An 18361-nucleotide genomic window follows, 5' to 3' on the forward strand; every position below is an offset into this window, starting at 1 on the left:
TTGATAAATGTAGACACAATTAATTAAATTAGTTAAATTATCATTGGACCCCTTGGGAGGCCAACCAATAGGCTTTAGGCACACCATGAGGGCAACATGAAGAGGAACTTGACAAGTGTCCTAGTTGTTTCCTGTATACCAAGCTTGCCTTGTGTGAGGGTGTGTGTGTTCTCTCTCTAGCTCCTACAATGAGGAATCGTCCCCCCTTGTGTAGGGATGTGCATTGACTTTTTGAACACCTTAACCCCTCAAGAACCTTACACCTTAGCACCTTAGCACCTTAGTCATTAAGCACCTCAAGGACCTTAGTCAACAAGCACGACAAGCACCTCAAGCACATCCCTAGCTTACCTAAGGTCAAAGGACTTTTAACACTAACCTTTGGAGGTCTTGAAGCTAACCCTAAGGTATTTAAGCTCCATTAGCTAGCCTTGCTCTTTGATAGACCATCTCTCATTTGAACCCCTTTACCATTGGCCCCGTGTTGAGATAGATCTGTAAGCAGATGTCTATATTCTAACCCTTGTTCCCATTTATTCTCCCACATTAAATGATCAGTTTAATATGAGAATAATTTGGGTAGGTTATATATTAGATTTTATGACATTACCTCTCTCTTGAAATCATAGTCGTTCTCGGCTATGAGGTAGAAGAGATAAAGCCTTAGTCATTAGTCAATGTTTCTTAGCGGGTAGAGGATCCCTTTTCACCCTACGAAATCATTTCAAGATGGATGACTAATGTCATAATAACTAATATCTAATTCTCCTAAATGATTTTCTTATGTTAAACTGGTCATTTAATATGTGGAAGTACCAAGGGAGAAAAAACTAGAATATTGGTTAGGTTGGCAGACCGGTCACAATAGGGATCCAAAGGAGAGAAAATAGGGATCCAAAGGGGGGACCATCTGCGAAAGAGAAATGTGCATCAATGGGCTCAAAGACCCTAAGGTTCAGTCCATTAAGACTTCCAAAATGCTAAGGTTCAAAAATTCAAAGATTATGTCCAATGGCCAAATTGTGGGGGAATTGGATGGTCATGGGGAAGACTAAAAAGTCTTCCCACATCTTTATCAAGGAGGGGGCGAGCCATATTAGTAGGGGATGAGAAAGAAACACACACACCCTGCCTGATTCCTATTCGTCACCAGAAGACTAAGAGGTCCAATGAGAGTTTAGTTGCATTATTTAAATATCTAAAGCACTCACAAAAGGGGAAAGGGGGACACATGTCACAAGGCTATCACTAATGCTTCTTAATTGTCATTGGCTAAACTTTGCAGGGGCCAATAGGATGCCAGCATGAGGAAATAGCAAGAGGGGTCGACCAAGAGAGAGGGGGGCTGATTTTTGGCAAGGCATTATCACACACACACTCGCACAATCTCATGTGTGAAGTAAAGGAGACTATCTCCTTCTCAAGCTTTAATGGAAAGCTCATCATCTACTCCAAGCTTATGAGAAGGGAGGCCTACACCAACTCTTGGCTTTGTGATGCAAATCCAACCAAGAGCCAAGCTCCAATGCATGCTTATCTCCTCTACCATGCTAATTACTAAGCTATGCTAAGTTATTAAGAGGAGACATACTTCTTTCTCGTAAAACTACTCCTTCTTCCTCTCAATCTACTCCCATACCCCGCTAGCTCTCACCATCTTCGAAGTTGTGTGAGGTCTTGGGTCGAAGACCGTGAGGGAATTGATGTTGTGTTTTCAAGTGTAAGCTTGGTGCTTGAAGCTTCCATCTTCATTGCATCAGCAAGTTATTGAAGGAACACAAAGTATTGTATTGTAAAATGTCTCTCTTGATGGGAGAAACCTATAATACAAAGCCTTTTGGAGGGGGGACCGGCTCAATGTAAATCCGGTCCTCAACTGTTGTCAATAGTTTAATTTCTCTCTCGTTTTGAAGTATTGTTCATGCCTATCTAACTAGGTGTTATGCTTTTGTTGCTCTCTCCATCCAAGCACTCTTGCTATGCTCATTAGGAATCTAATCTTAATGAAATGCTCATTATGTCTATGTTATTTTCCGCTACACACAAGTTACTAGACCATTTAATGTTACATTGGTATCAGAGCACAAGGTTTCTCCTTTTGCTTGCTCAAGAAGAGAGGTCCTCAAGCTAACTATAATTGGTTGGTATTATTAATTGCAATTGAGTAAGTAGAATAGAGATTTTTCAGCCTTGCAGTGCGCCTGCTTCGTGCAGATAATGGGGCATCACCGTCGAGAGCTATTGTCTTAATAGTGGAGTCCTACGGGGCTTGCCTACGGCTTAACCACTATTGAGCTATTAGAAGCTTGACAGGAGCCGGTACTATTTTGGTGGTGAAAGACCCTCTCTTCTATTCCTTGCAATTAATGATATTCGAGCCACGGGTATAGGAGCTTGAGTGCTTTTCTAAAGGGGTTAAGAGAAGTAGCAACTAGAGCTTGAAGTGCCAAAGTACACTTAAAAATTTTACACCTAAAAGTTGTTAGAATGGCTGACAATAGTAAAGAGAGTGAAATTAATGTTGATAGCTTTGATTTTGCTAATGAACAGGCTACTAATGATGCTCCTATGCTTGTTAATTACCTTGTTTCTAGGCTTCAAAAAGCCATGGGCAATCCATCCCTCCAAAGTGAAGTGCAATAGCAGCTACGTGCTCATGGGATTCTCCAAACTCCCCACCAAGAAGAGAGAGTACCTAGAAAGCCTCCTTGTGAGACTTCCAAAAGAGGCCTCTCTCCGATAAGGGAAGAAGAAGAGGATCCTTACAAAGGGCTCAAAAATCTACTACTTGACGACGCATCTCCTTCCCAAAGGAGAACTCAAGTTTCAATGGTAGAGCCCCGACCAAAAGAACGAGAAAGAAGCGAGCCTCTTGCCACCTCGATAGAGATGGCTCCATGAAGACGGCGGGCAAAATGTTTTCGAACACCCCCTAAACAGAGAAGACCATCGCACACTTCTCTACACCATAATTCAAAGAGGGACGACACAAACAAGAGAAGAAAAAGGTGCGAAAGAGGTCAATCTCTTCTCCATCTTCTTCATCCTCTTCCTCTTATGAAGAAAGTGATGGTGCAGACAAGGAGGAACCAACGAAGAAAAGGCGAGAAAGAGGTCACCCTCTTCTCCATCCTCCTCAAATTCTTCCTCTTCTAAAGAAAGTGATGGTGCAGCTTTTGAACCACCAAAAAGAAGAGGCCATAGGAAATCCTATGCCGCATGGAAGAGGTCGTCCAAGCTCAAAAAGTTCAAAAAGGGAGGAAAGAACATCTCTTTCCTTACCTACGATGGCACCTTTGGTGCTAGGGACAAAGTTTTGTCCTTCATGCATCAATTCGATGTGGTGTTTGGAGATGAGGGCTTCATGGAGTCCTCTAAGCTATCCATGTAGCTATGCATTTTCAAAAGTCTACCAAGCAATGGTGGTCTAGCCTACGGTCAAATGGTGAAGCTCCACGAACATGGAAAGATTTAAGAGCTTCCATCATGAAGCAGTTTTTGGCTACTGATGCCAAAGACAAAGTACTCATCGAATGGAGAAGCTTGAAGCTCTCTCCTTACTAATATATTCACAAATATGTAGACAAGTTTTGGGAATTACATCTCAAAGCCATTGTCTCAAAAAGATGGATTTTGGAGAGCAAAAACAACAATTTTTTGCGGGTTTAATTGAAGATATGGTGGAGTATGTCAACTCCCAAAGGCCGTGCACCATAGCTGCGGTCATACACCATACCATAGTGGCTTCACAAATCAATTTCCAACAAGGGGCTAAGAGAAATCTTAAGCAATCTTAAGCCCACGGAGAACAAGGACCGTAATAACGAGCCTAAGGGGAAGGACAATGTCCAAAAGTCTCCTAAAGGCAATGCCAACAACAACAAAGCTAAGGAGAAGGGAGTTTATATAGGCAAAAATAAAATCTCTCCTGAAGAGCTTGAGCGTTATTGTAAAGATAACCGTTGTTTCAAGTGCGGGGAGCAAGGGCATGCCTATCGTGATTGTCCTCATAAGAATATGAAATGAGCCTCCTAGAGCTACCTTAGTCAAAATCCAAGAAGAGGATGCTCACCACAAAGGATCTCGTCTATGCCATGCTTGGGGAAAGCTAAGAGAACATGATGCTTTTATTCTCTTTGACCCTGATTCTACTCACAATTTCATATCCATAGAGTTGGCCACCAAGCTAGGCATCCAAGCCTATGAGATGGGAGATGTCCTACCCGTCGATGGTGCTTTCAAGGGGAAAGAAGTCTCAGTCACTCTCTTAATTGGGAAATTGAGGCTCCATGTCCAAAGCTATGTGGACAACGAGGACTTCTTTATCCCTCCTCTCAAGCACGAGGATGTAATCCTAGGGGCACCATGGTTTGATCGCATGGCTACCAATGTTAAATTCTCTGAAAGGAAAATCTACTTTAGGTTCAGGGAAAAAGATATGTACATATATGCTAAGGAGTTGGGTAACACCATACCCATTGTACATACGCGAGCTTTCAATAAGTCAATAAAGATCTCTATTTCTGTGTATATGATTTTTGTTAAAGATTCTCAAAACAAACCTATGCGCTTTAGCAAAAGAAAATATAAACAATCACAAGGAATTAGAGTTATCCAATTTTCTCAAGGGATTTCAAGATGTTTTTATTGACGACATCCCTTGTGAACTACCTCCTAAACTGGGCAATGATGACCATGCAATTGAACTTCTTCCAGGAAGTTCATTGCCTAATAAACCTCCTTATAGAGTTTCTCAAGCTCAACAAGAGGAGATTATGCGGCAAGTGCATGAGTTAGTTGAGAAGGGAATGGTTAGGCCTAGCTCATCTCCATTTTGTTCACTAGTGTTAAAAGAAAGACGGCACATATCGTACGTGTGTCAACTATAGAGCACTAAATGGTATCACTATAAAAAATAGGTATCCCGTTCCACGGGCAGAAGATATATTTGATAAGCTACAAGGGTCGACCTACTTCAGTAGGATTGACTTGAAAAGTGGCTACCATCAAATAAGGATAGTTGATCAAGACATTGTAAAGACCGCATTTTGTACTGTGTTTGGTCTTTACGAGTACATTGTCATGCCTTTCGGCTCGATCAACGCACCAACCACATTTAACCGCTTGATGGAGAAACTATTCAGGCCTCACCAAACCTTTACTGAAGTGTTCTTTGATGATATAATCATCTACTCTAATTCACTAGATGAACACAACATCTCCAGGTAATATTTCAAGTCTTACGAGAGAATAAACTTTATATCAACCCAAAGAAAAGTGAGTTTCTCTTACAAGAGATTCAGTATTTAGGTCACATTATCTCTCAAGATGGCATCCAAATGGATCCATCAAAGCTAGAGGTGATAAAGGGATGGCCTAATCCAAGGAATCTACATGAACTAAGAAACTTTAAAGGCGTCTATAGTATGTATGCATACTATAGACGCTTCATAGAAAAGTTCTCACAGATGGCAGGACCATTACATGACCTAACAAAGAAAAACATTAGGTATACATGGTCTACCAAGGAGAACAATGCTGTCAAAAATCTTATCTCTCAACTTGTGCTTACACTGCCGGGTCTCTCAAAACCATTTGAGGTCCAATCCGACGCTTGTTGTGATTGTCTTAACTGTTTTGCTCCAAGAAGGGCACGCCATAGCCTATGAAAGTTGAAGGCTCGACCCTGTTGAGCAAGCTCTAGGAATATATGAAAAGGAACTCCTCGCAGTTCTACATGCCTTAGACTCATGGAAGCACTATTTATTGGGGACTCCTTTCATTCTGCGGACGGATCACCAAAGCCTTAAGGACTTCATGACGCAGACCAAGCTCTTCGACAAACAAATGAGGTGGGCAAATTTCCTTTCGCAATTTCATTTTCATATTGCTCACATTGTTGTAAAGCATAATCAAGTAGCCGATGCAGTCTCAAGACGACCGAGAGTGAATGCAATTTCTGTAGCAACTCACAATGATCTATCTTCTATGATAGATGAGTACGCTATTGATCCCGATTTTAGAGATGCGATTTCAGCCTTTGCATTAGGGGAGAAAGAGGAACCATTTACCTTATAACAAGATGGTTATCTTCTCTATGGCAATAGACTATACATTACTAACTCACTACATGAGAAAGTAATGTATGAATCTCATGCTCCTCCTTATGCGGGGCATAGAAGGGTTCAGTCTACCCTAAAAGGGATAGAAACATATTTCTATTGGCCTGCCATGAAATCACACATACAGAGTATGTTTCTAAATGTGTGGTATGCCAAACGACGAAGTTTGATAGAGGGAAGCAACCTGGATTGCCTAAACCTTTGCCAATCCCTAATTCACCATGGGAGAGCATATCCATGGATTTTATCTTTGGATTGTATCTTTGGATTGCCTAAGTCTATCCATGGGAATACGAGAATATGGACGATAGTAGATAGGTTCAACAAACAAGCTCATTTTATACCTGTCAAAAAGACTACCAAAGCCCATCAAATGGCAACCCTCTTCATATCACAAATCTTCAAGTACCATGGCTTGTCAATGTCCATAGTGTCGGATAGAGATCCTAGAATGACCATTAATTTCTGGAAGGGTCTCTTTGAGAATTTAGGGACAAGGCTAAACTTCTCTTTAGCCTATCACCCTCAAATGGATGGCCAAAGTGAAATAGCTAACCTAAAAATTCTTTGATCTACTAAAAGCCTACGTAACGGAAGTAGATCAAAGGTCCCAATGAGAGAAGTACTTACCATTAGTGGAGTATGCCTACAATAACACTATACATACCTCCACTGAAAAAGCACCTTTTGAGGTAATTGAGGGAAGATCTCAAAGTCCTCTGCTACTTAAGGTACACGAGAAGATATTTGCTACAGATGAGCATAGCCGAGACCTACAGGAATCTTTCCAAAAGATTAAGGATGCTATCTGTATCTCACAGCAAAGGCAAAAGGCTGCTGCTGATAAGCACAGAAGATCTCAAACCTTTAAACAAAATGATTGGGTCTTACTTAAATTTCCCAAGGCTTGATTAAGGCACACAACGAGCAAGAATCCTCCGGGACACCAAAAGTACTATGCTAAATTAGCAAAAAGGTACTATGGTCCCTTCTCGATTCTTAGACCAATCAATGAGATGGCCTATCAACTCAAGTTGCCCAATCATTGACTCATACACAATGCTTTCCATGTGAGCCTACTAAAGCCTTACAAAGGAGAGCCACCTCAAGGACCAACTATTGAAGACCCACCGGAGATCGAGGACCAAGAAGAGGTGCTGCAGCCCGAGTCCATTCTTTGACATGAAGACAAGGTATTGAGAGGCGGTAAGATTATCCGACGGTATCTTATTAAGTTTAAGAACTATCCTTTTGAAGACGCTAGATGGATGCAAGGCATACAATTAAAGGATAACCTAAACCTTGTCAATGCTTACAATGCTTCCCTAGAGTAAACAAATGTAAAATTGTTTAAAATGAACAAAGTTTTTGTCTTTTAAGACTCTCTTTTTCTTTATTGTGCACAAATGTTAAGAAGCATGCATTCTTAGGATCATGTTTGTGGAGACGACCTCTCCCGAACACCAAGTAGAGCTTGCCACTCTTCTATGGAAGATTGATAGAGACTAATGTGCAGACATGCTTGCGGCAGCTAACGCTCTCAAGCACCAAATGGACTAGTCATCCATTCTGGGACGATGTCGTAGGGTAAAATAGGGATCCTCTACTCGCTAGAAAAAGGACCAATGACTAGGCTTTATCTTCTCTACCTCATAGTCGAGGACGACTATGAATTCAAAAGAGAGGTAATGTCATAATAACTAATATCTAATTCTCCTAATGATTTTCTCATGTTAAACTGATCATTTAATATGGGGAAGTACAAGGGGAGAAAAAGCTAGAATATTGGTTAGGTTGGCAGACCGGTCACAATAGGGATCCAAAGCAGGGAAAATAGGGATCCAAAGGGGGGTCCATCTGCAAAAGAGCAACGTGCATCAATGGGCTTCAAAGACTCTAAGGTTCAGCCCATTAAGACCTCCAAAGTGCTAAGGTTCCAAAATTCGAAGGTAATGTCAAATGGCCAAAGTGTGGGGGAATTGGATGGTAATGGGGAAGACTAAAAAGTCTTCCCACATCCCTATCAAGGAGGGGGCGATCCATATTAGTAGGGGATGAGAGAAAAACACACACACACACACACACACACACACACACACTTCCAAGTTCCCTTTACACAAAGAGCATAGTGGACACATGTCAGCTTCCTAGTCCAATTGCCCCCAAGGTGCATTCAGATCCTATTGGATGGCCCTAGAGGTGGACCAATTAGAATTAGGCTAGAGTAAATTTAGTTTAATTCATTTAAAAACACTCGATAAAAGAACCAATAGAAATTAAGCTCTCTAGAAGACCATTGGACAGTATCCCAAGGGGTCCAATGAGCATTCAACAGCCCAATGGCTTGCCTGATTCCTATTGTCTAGAAGACTAAGAGGTCCAATGAGAGTTTAATCGCATTATTTAAATACCCAAAGTGCTCACAAAAGGGGAAAGGGGGACACATGTCACAAGGCTAGCATTTATGCTTCTTAATTGTCATTGGCTAAGCTTTACAGGGGCCAATAGGATGAAAACATGAGCAAATAGCAAGAGGGGTCGACCAAGAGAGAGAGGGGGCTGATTTTTGGCAAGGAATTAATACACACATACTCACACAATCTCATGTGTGAAGTAAAGAGACTATCTCCTTCTCAAGCTCTAATAGAAAGCTCATCATCTACTCCAAGCTTGTGAGAAGGGAGGCCTACACCAATAGCTCTTGGCTTTGTGATGCAAATCCAACCAAGAGCCAAGCTCCAATGCATGCTCATATCCTCTACCATGCTAATTACTAAGCTATGCAAAGCTATTAAGAGTGATTATGTGAGGATACATACTTCTTTCTTGTAAGAATACTCCTTCCTCTGGATCTACTCTCATACCCCACTAGCTCTCACCATCTTTGAAGGTGTGTGAGGTCTTGGTCTGAGACCGTGAGGGAATTGATGTTGTGTTTTCAAGTGTAAGCTTGGTGCTTGAAGCTTCCATATTCATTGAACTTAATAAGATATCGTTGGATAATCTTACCATGCCGTTGTACCCTATCTTCATGCTGAAGGATAGCTTTGGGTTGTAGCACCTCTTCTTGGTCTTTGATTTCTAGGGGGTCTTCAATAATTGGTTCACTTGGGGGCTCTCCTTTGTAGGGCTTAAGTAGGCTCACATGAAAAGCATTGTGTATGAGCCAATGGTTGGGAAGCTTGAGTTGATAAGCCATTGCCTTCAAGATGTGAAAAGGACCATAGTATCTTTTTGCTAGTTTAGCGGCATACCACACATTTTGAAACATACTCTTGTATGTCTACTTTCATGGCGGGCCAATAGAAGTACGTATGTACTCCTTGAAGAGTAGGTTGAATGCCTCCATGCCCCACATAGGAGGGAGCATGGGATTCATAAATGACTTTCTCACGAAGGGAGTGGGTAACACATAGCCTATTGCCATGGAGAAGATAACCATCATGCAAGGTGAACGGTTCCTCTTTCTTCCCCAAAGCAAGGACGGGCATTATGTCTTTATAGTCAGGGTCTGTAGCATACTCATGTATCATAGAAGATAGATCATTGTGAGTTGCTATAGACACCGCATTAACTCTTGGTCTTCGTGAAAGTGCATCCGCCACTTGATTGTGCTTATTAGCAATGTGAGCAATATGAAAATAAAATTGCAAAAGAAAATTTTCCCACCTCATATGTTTGTCAGAAAGCTTGGTTTGCATCATAAAGTACTTGAGACTTTGGTGGTTTGTTTGTAAAATAAATGGAGTCCCCAATATATAGGGCTTCCATGTGTCTAGGACATGTAGAACAACTAAAAGCTCTTTTTTGTATATGCCCAAGACTCTCTCATCGGCATTGAGCCTTCGGCTCTCATATGCTATAGCATGCCCTTCTTGAAGCAAGACTGCTCCAAGGCAATCACCACAAGCATCACATTGGACCTCAAATGGCTTTGAGAGACCCGGAAGCATAAGGACTGGTTGGGAGATAAGCTCTCTCTTTGAGCTAAACCCTAATGGACTTTCCAAAGAATGCTTGAAACCCCATGTTCATGAAATGTTGGAAGTTGCAAGAGCATTTTTCTGGCCAAAAGGCATGACTCTGAAAGCATAACAACCCCAAGGAGTGATGAAGGTTGTTTTCAATTGATCCTCCAGTGCAGTCCCTATTTGAAAGTAACCTGAGTAGCCATCACGCAGTGTACTTCTCATGATCGGCTACCTCATTTAGTATCTCATCTTGAAATGGGAGGGGAAAGTGATCTCTTTTTGTTGCCTCATTCAGTGGACGTAATCCACACACACACTCCACTTACCATTCTTCTTGGGAGTGACAACAATGGGAGAGAACCAGTTTGAATTCTCCACTGGATAGATGAAACCTGTTGTTAGAACCTTTCTTACCTCCTTGAGTAGAGAGTGTTTCTTGATGACTGCTAGCCTTTGTAGCTTTTGAGCCTTAGGTGTGACCTTTGTCTTTAACTCAATCTTGTGTTGAACAAAATCTACTGCACGTACGTTGGTGTAGTCTTTAGCAAAAAACTTAGGAAGCTTCCTTAGCACACATTTGAACTCCCCTCTTTCTTCCACTGTAAGTGTGGTTGATATCACACCCTCTAGCATCCCTTCATCTTCCATACCTTGGTTCTCTAGAGGACCTACCTCCTCCAAGCTTGGGCAAGAGGTCTCTTGGCTGTTTGGCTTAAACCTTGCCCCCATGACTTTGATGGAAGACTCCTCTTCAGTAATGTTGCCGCTACTTTCTTCTTCTAAAGTGCTATCGGTCCAGTCTTCCTCCATCTCACTTTGAGATGATTCTTCCTGGAGCTCCTCTTGGTGTTGCTCCTTCATGTCAAAGACAACCTTCTTATGATTGTCATTCCTGCAAATTAACTTCCCACTCTCCTAATCCTGCAAATCCTAATCCTGCAAAGTTCTCATTTTCAGTAGCCATGGTCTTCCTAGGATAAATGGGTAACTATTTCCTTTGGTAGACATAACATAGAAATCCACTGCCTTCTTAATGCCAAAGGCTTTCACAAAAACATTTTTACAAATCCCTACGCACCTAGCCTTGCTATTGTTTGCCATTTTTACTTTGATTCCAGGTGTCTCATGGATGTGCATGCCTAGTCTCTGCATGAGTCCCTCTGTCATGATGCAAATTTGTGCACCCCCATCCACTAGACCTTTCCTAACTAACTTTCCTTTGATGTAACAGTTCAGCACCAGTGTAATGTCTTCATTCATTCCAGCTTGTGCAATTTTTACAACAGACACACTCTCTTTTACCTTTCTCCTAGTGCTAATTGCCTTTGTTAAATCCCTCCTAAATTGTGGACATAATGCAAGAAACTGAGGCCATGAGATATCAGGGCCCTTACCTCTCATGTCTTCCAACAAGTTGTATGGAGCCATACCATGTCCAAGAGGAAAGTCTTGGAGGTTGATACGATGTCGAGCCCTCTTGGTTTCCTTGGTCTCCTTTGCCTTCTTTTCTCATCCATGGTTACATTGTGATGTAACTCCTTCTTTCTCCTTACCTTTTCCACGGCCACGCTTAATACCATTTGCTTCCATGTCAATCTCATTTGAATTTGTCACCTCTACCACATGCACATTTGGATCTGGCAAAGGTGGAACTCTTTCCACTCCTTGTGGAGGTGGTCTTGCTTCATTTGGCCATTGTAGAAGCCTTGGTTGTTGACTAGTTCCTTCACCTACATTCATCACTCGGTAATTCAAGTTAGGTCTCTCTGGCTCCCCACAAGGACAAGGACAATTATACATCCCATGCCCAGATTCTCCACAATTCCAACATTGTAGTACTCACCTAAGTCGTGGCTCTTGCTCCTCAGCTTTCTTTGTGCGTCCCTTGGACCTACAGCTTGTGCAAGGTGAATTGACAAGTTGCTCAATGACTCATTCATCTTCTCAATCACCTCAATTGTTACCTCAAGAATCTCTCTAGATGTTGATGCTTGCAACTTTTCCTTGGGTCTAGGACCCTCTATTGGAACCTCTCCCCTTAGGCACTTGAGTTTTTTGACACTTATCAGCAGCCCTAGTTTCAGCTGCATCAAAGGTAGCAGGTGCACCCGCCTCAACTTTTATCTTGAGTGTGGGAAAGAGATTGGCTATGAATCTCTCCTTCTTTAGGAACTCTGAACCATCACCAGGGTTGGTAACATTTCTCACCCATACAATCCAAAGACATAGAAACTCTTGTTTGTACATGTAGTAATCTAAGTTTTTTTTGCTTGTGAGAAAAATGATGTCTTGCCATAGCTATTAAGTGTTTTGGGGATCAAAGAAGTATCACTTGAAATGATCAATGACTTCCTTATAGTTTCCCTTAACTTTCTGAGATAGAGAGTCAAACCAAGTGCTAACATCTTTCCTAAGGATCACTTCAAACATTTCTAAGCATTCATCATCTCCTATCACTCTCTTTATGCGGCAAGCCATTTTGAAATTTGCTAAAAATAACTCGGCATCCTTGTCAGGCTCTCTAAAGAAGAGAGGATATCCTAACATTTGGCGTTGGGCCTCCATTGAATCTCAATTTAAAAGTGACAACACTTTTTTTTTCATTTCTTAAAATGATTTACATGCTACCATATACATGTGGTAGTGATGTGTGTGAACACACTAGGACCGCTGGGGCATTTTTTCCCTCTTTAGGAGGTTTTTCCCCCGTGCATTGTATATACGCCCATCACTCTAGGGCTATCAATCTTTCCATTTGCACACTAAGTAATCATCAATATGCACATGAAAAGGTACATTCCAATCAGGTGTTCGCAGGATTGGAGCACTTGTTAGGGCATTCTTTAATAACTCATAAGATTGATGACATTCTTCCGTCCAGTGAAACTCGATAAGAAGCTTGTACAATGGACGCGCTATCTCCGCAAAGTTTAAAATAAACCTTCGATAATGACCAACATGGCCCATAAATCTTTGAACTCCTTTATAGTTAGTAGGTGGTGGCAAATCGGCAATGGTTTTAATCTTACTCTCATCTGTGGATATCCCGTTCTTGGACACTATATGCCCTAGAATGACTCCATGCTTAACCCAAAATTGGCATTTGAAAGGGTTCAATGAGATGCGATAAAATCTGCACCTTTCAAATATTTTTCGTAGATATAACAAATGCTTCTCCCAAGAAGAATAAACACAAAGGTCGTCTAGGAAAGCTTCACAAAACTCCCTTAGAAATTCTTTAAACGCAGTGTTTATCAATCGTTGGAATGTAGCACGGGCATTTGTTAAGCCAAAAGCCATAACACGAAATGCAAACACTCCAAACTCTGTGATAAAAGCAGTTTTAGCTTGGTCCTCTAATGCAATTGTGATTTGATTGTAACCAGAGTACCCATCTAAAAAGCTATAAGCTTCCTTGCCGGCAACTCTTTCAAGCACATGTTCTGAATATGGCAAGGGATAATGATCTCTCCTAGTAGCTGCATTAACTTTGTTGAGGTCCACGCACACTCTTAGTTTACCATTCTTTTTTGGCACAATGACTATTGGAGAAACCCATTCTGAGTGCTCAATAGGGTATATGAATCCACATTGGATAAGTTTTTCAATCTCCTCTTGTACAATTTTGGCGTACTTAGGATTCATTGGATAGGGTCATTGCTGGACGGGTTTCGCAGTGTTGATCATGGGAATTGTATGTTGCACCACAGAAGGTGGAACGCCCTTCATGTCGTGATATGTCCAAGCAAAGATATCCTTGTATTCCTTGAGGAGCTCCTTAAGTACAACCTCTTCAGTTTCGGTAAGGTCTTGAGAAATAAAGACTGGTTTAGACTCCTCACCTGGTTCTGCTAATTCTATCTCTTTAACTACCGCTGGACCATCAAAGACTCCACTGCTTCCATTGGTAGGTATTTGTTGGGCTTTGGCATACACAACCTTTCGCTCCCCTGTGGTATAAGATTTAAAATGTTTAGGAGCCGTATGTAAGTCAGCAGGCTCTTGTCCTGACGGAGACCTTTCTTTTAGTTCTGCCTCCTTTTGTTGTTGTGCTAACTCTCGGTTTTGACGTCTTCTTATAGTTCGACTCAATTTCGGCTCTGTAACCTCCAATTGAGCGAGGTCAATGGGTCGCGGGCTGCACCACATGACACTCTGGAGATGTTCACCCCAATTTTCTACTAGCTTTCGATGAGCATCACATGCCCCTAGATAGCTAAGCCATTCTGCAGTAGATCTTTCCTTGTTTATCCTAGCTCTCACATTTTCTCGATATCGTCGTCTTGTATATGACCTTTGTTTCTTGTTAAGGTTTTGATTTTGGTAAATGTTTGAATTCGACTCGCCTGATAGGTCTTCGCTTGTATATTCTTCACTCTCATATAAATTACCATAGATGGTCGTACTAGGCCTTGAGTGTTCAGTTTCTATACTTGGTTCACTCCATGTTTCCTCAGGTTCTCAATCCATTTCTCCCTGAGATTCCGTTTCTGATGTGTATTGGCCTGAAGCCTTTGAGGAATCATCGGTTTCACTCTCAGGTAGGTGAGGAATCATCTGTTTCACTCTCAGGTAGGTGTGCCTCTTTCTTATCATCGGATGTTACATGCGCTACACCTAACATGTTTACTGGTGCAATGTGTGGTATCTCTTCCCCATCTGGTGTTACCCAGGTTGTTCCTCTAGCTCCCCATGTATCTATAGTTGCCGCTAGGTGTACCCAATCGACATTGTCCGACTCAGCCATTCCGGGTAGGATATCCATATAAGGAGAGTTCTCCCCAATATCCGTGTCTTCGTGACACGTATAACAATACTGTAATGGACCTGAGTGAATTGTTGTGTCTGATCGATTATCAATGATGAATTTATTTCCTAGAGGATGTGTTCGACCACTTAAAAAATCAACTCGAATGACAGAGTCTTGGAACTGTAAGTAGACGTGGTTTTTGGACCAGTCATGCACCATTTTTGCTTCCCTCATGAATGGACACCCTAAGATCATCTCAAATGACATAGGATGCTTGGAAAAATCCATAACAATGAAAGTCTGCCTTACCTTGTGTCCCAAGACCTTGATTCTGAGATCCTTTAGCATTCCAATAGACGTAACAATAGATCCATTAGCCATTTTTACCACTACGCTTGTGGCTTCAAGGTGAGGTCGCCCCATAGACTCCCAACAACTCTTTGTCACCATGCTGACTCCCGCACCACCGTCAAGGATCCCCTTTACAGTTAATCCTTTAGTAGTGATTGGTAGAGTAGCATTAAATTCATCACCTTCAAAGTATTGCCCCAACTTGTTAACGGGTACTTCAATTACAGATTCATGTCCCGCTAGGTCAGATGGTGGTGCTAAATGTTCCTCATCATTCATTACTGAGTCAGGTTTGTTCATATGTGCAAACTGTGGTAATCCGGCCTGTAATTCTCCATTGAGGAAGGCTCAAAGAGCTGAGACTAGCTCGGGGTCTTTATATAGTTTGGACATGATGGTGGTTCTAACTTCTGAAGACATGAAATCCATCAATTTGGCAACATTTAATGGCATCTTGTGGGACGTAGGACATTGACAAGAGAATGGTGAAGATGGAATCTCCACTTCCTCAAGGGGGTCGGGCATTCCCTCACCAAACATTCTCTCTAGTAGGAAAGGTGTGTGTCCACTTTCAGATGTCCTACCCTCACTCTCTTCCCGAATGATACTGGGTATAGCTAATGGCCTAGTTCTTGTGAGGTTGAACTTGTGTGGGAAACACTGTGTCCGACATCTGGATATGTTTGGGTTCAGGTTCTAATGTTCGTTGAGTTTCTTCCACCAAACCCCTCAGTTGTTGGACTCGTTCAATTTCCACTGTTGGGTTTGGATAGGTTCCAATCTTTCTCTTGCAATCCTCATTTTTTGTCTCTCGTGGCTTATCTTGGGGGTTCGTAACTGGGTGGTTTAACTTTGAATACTCTTTTGGTGTTTGTCGTAATTCCCTCTCGTGATCCTCCTCACTGGCTTTTTCCTTTGTAGTAACAGTTTTGGTCTCCGTGGTCTCTATCGAATCTGAGTCATCCTCAGGGTCATTCATATACACGGGATCCTCTCCTGTCCCTATGTTAGTTTTTGAACTAGGTTTTGAGCTAGAAGCATTAAGGGATTTCTTTCTTCGTGTTTTCTTCTTTCTCGCTCGGCCAATGGATGCAGCATCTCTCTCTTCGAGGATGTAATTTTGCTTTTGGAGCATCGACCGTGTGAGTGCATTCACTGGTGCTATGTTTATAGTTGGTGGTGTCCCATCAACAATCTCTATTAAGCTCAATGGTGTGATTTTCGGTGCGTTTGGATTGTTAGGACACTGTGCGACCAAATGATCTATGCCACAACGATTACAAGTGAGTATTGGCATTGCCAATGCACTCCCTTGACTTGTTTGCATTAGTGCAACATTCTTTTGCATTCTAATGGGGCACTCAGCTACTCGATGTGGTCCACCACATTCGTGGCACTGAAGAGGTGGTCTCTTGGCAAAACTATTAATGTTTTGGCCTCTTGCTGCTAGCGCTGTAGCTTGATATACCGGTTTGATTTGTCCCCAATGGTCTTCCACATAGTACATGGGACACTCCTCAAGCATGTCGACTCCATAGGTGATACTAGAGTCTATGTCCTCTTCGCAATCTACATAAGTACTAGATGACTCGCAACCTATTTGGTTCATAGGTGTAACTCTTGGATGAGGGGGTTGCGGTCCTAGCACTGGAGGTGGCAACGGTGTGGTGTGGACCACATTTTGGGTTCTAGGGATCATGTGCTGTAATGGCAACTGTTGCTCCATGGGTGGGGTAGGCATCAATGCAGGAACTCGAGGTGAGTCTGCCCAAGCTATAGGCGGTCTATTTTCCATGATGTGTTTAAGCATTAGGCAATCCTTCGCTTGATGGCCATACCTACCACACGCGTTACAAGTCCCGTTAAACTTTACTCTGAAAGTAGGGCATTCACTCGTAGTATGTGGGCCCAAGCAAATTGAGCACCATTGTTGCTCCCTTCTTGGATACATATGAGTGTTTTGTGGAGCACGATTACCCCTAAGGCTTTCTTGGATGGCCTTGGTGAGATCTGCCAGAGTCATCTCAGATATCGTTTTCTCTTTCACGATTGGCTTTATCTTCATTGGCTCATGCCCTGACGCTTGCGAGCTACTAGACTTCGGCTCGGCAGACACTCTTTCTCCTGCAATCATTAAATTATCCTCCAATTGGATTGCATTCATGGTGACTGCTTCCCAAGTAGTGATACCTCTAATGACTAGGCCATTATAGATACTTTCATGTCGTAGTCCCCTAATGAATCTATCGAGCAATTGGTTGTTGTTTAATCGCTCGTTTGGATTGCATCGAGAATTCAAATTCTTTAGGCGACTAATGAAGTCTCTCACGGATTCACCTTCTTCTCGTTGGGCTTTCTGGAGCTGAGAGGCTACACCCCAAAGTACTCCCTCTCGTATGTATTCTTTTAAGAACAGTCTCCTAAGAGTAGAGTAGATCGTTTTCTCTTCTACTCTTAAGGTTCTATACCAATCTCCAGCCTTTCCGCTTAGGGTCAAACTCAAAGCCTTACACTTATGTAGCTCATTGTGCTCTTCCAAGGAATCGCACACATGTTCAAAGACTTCCATATGCTTTCTAGCATCTTCGTCTCCACTGAATTTCTGTGTGAGCTTAGCTACTTGAACTGCCTTGCTCCTAGGCTCTCTATCAGGTGCACTACGCATGTTTTCCGCAATAGAGCGACCAATAGTTTGAGCAAATGCTGCCAAATCTCCTATTTGAGCAGGTATAATGGGTGTATGTGCTCCTGGAACCACATGTGAGATGGGAGTTGGCCTTGGCCTTGGCATACGCGCGGCTCTTAGGTCCCATATTTCGTATGGTGGTGTACCAGACGGTGGTCCAAAGTTTACAGGCGTGGCCCTAGGCATAGGGGGTGCCTCATATGGCATGTTATTATTAAATGGCATGGCTCCACTTGTAAGCGCTTGGATAATTCCATTGTGGATTGTAAGCTCTTGGAATAATCGGAGGTGTAGGAGCTACATGAGGCTGAGGTACGACAGGTGCACATGATTGATACATACATGTAGGTATAGTTGGGGGCACTGTGCTACTAGGCATCGACGCAGTGTTAACAAATAAACTCCATGGTGTACTTCTTGTCATGCTCACCACTGGGATATGCATGGTAGCCGTAGTGTCATTAAGAGAAAGATGAGCTAG

Source organism: Adiantum capillus-veneris, chromosome 22 (assembly GCF_014529385.1).
Source record: "Adiantum capillus-veneris isolate H3 chromosome 22, ASM1452938v2, whole genome shotgun sequence".
NCBI lineage: Eukaryota > Viridiplantae > Streptophyta > Polypodiopsida > Polypodiales > Pteridaceae > Adiantum > Adiantum capillus-veneris.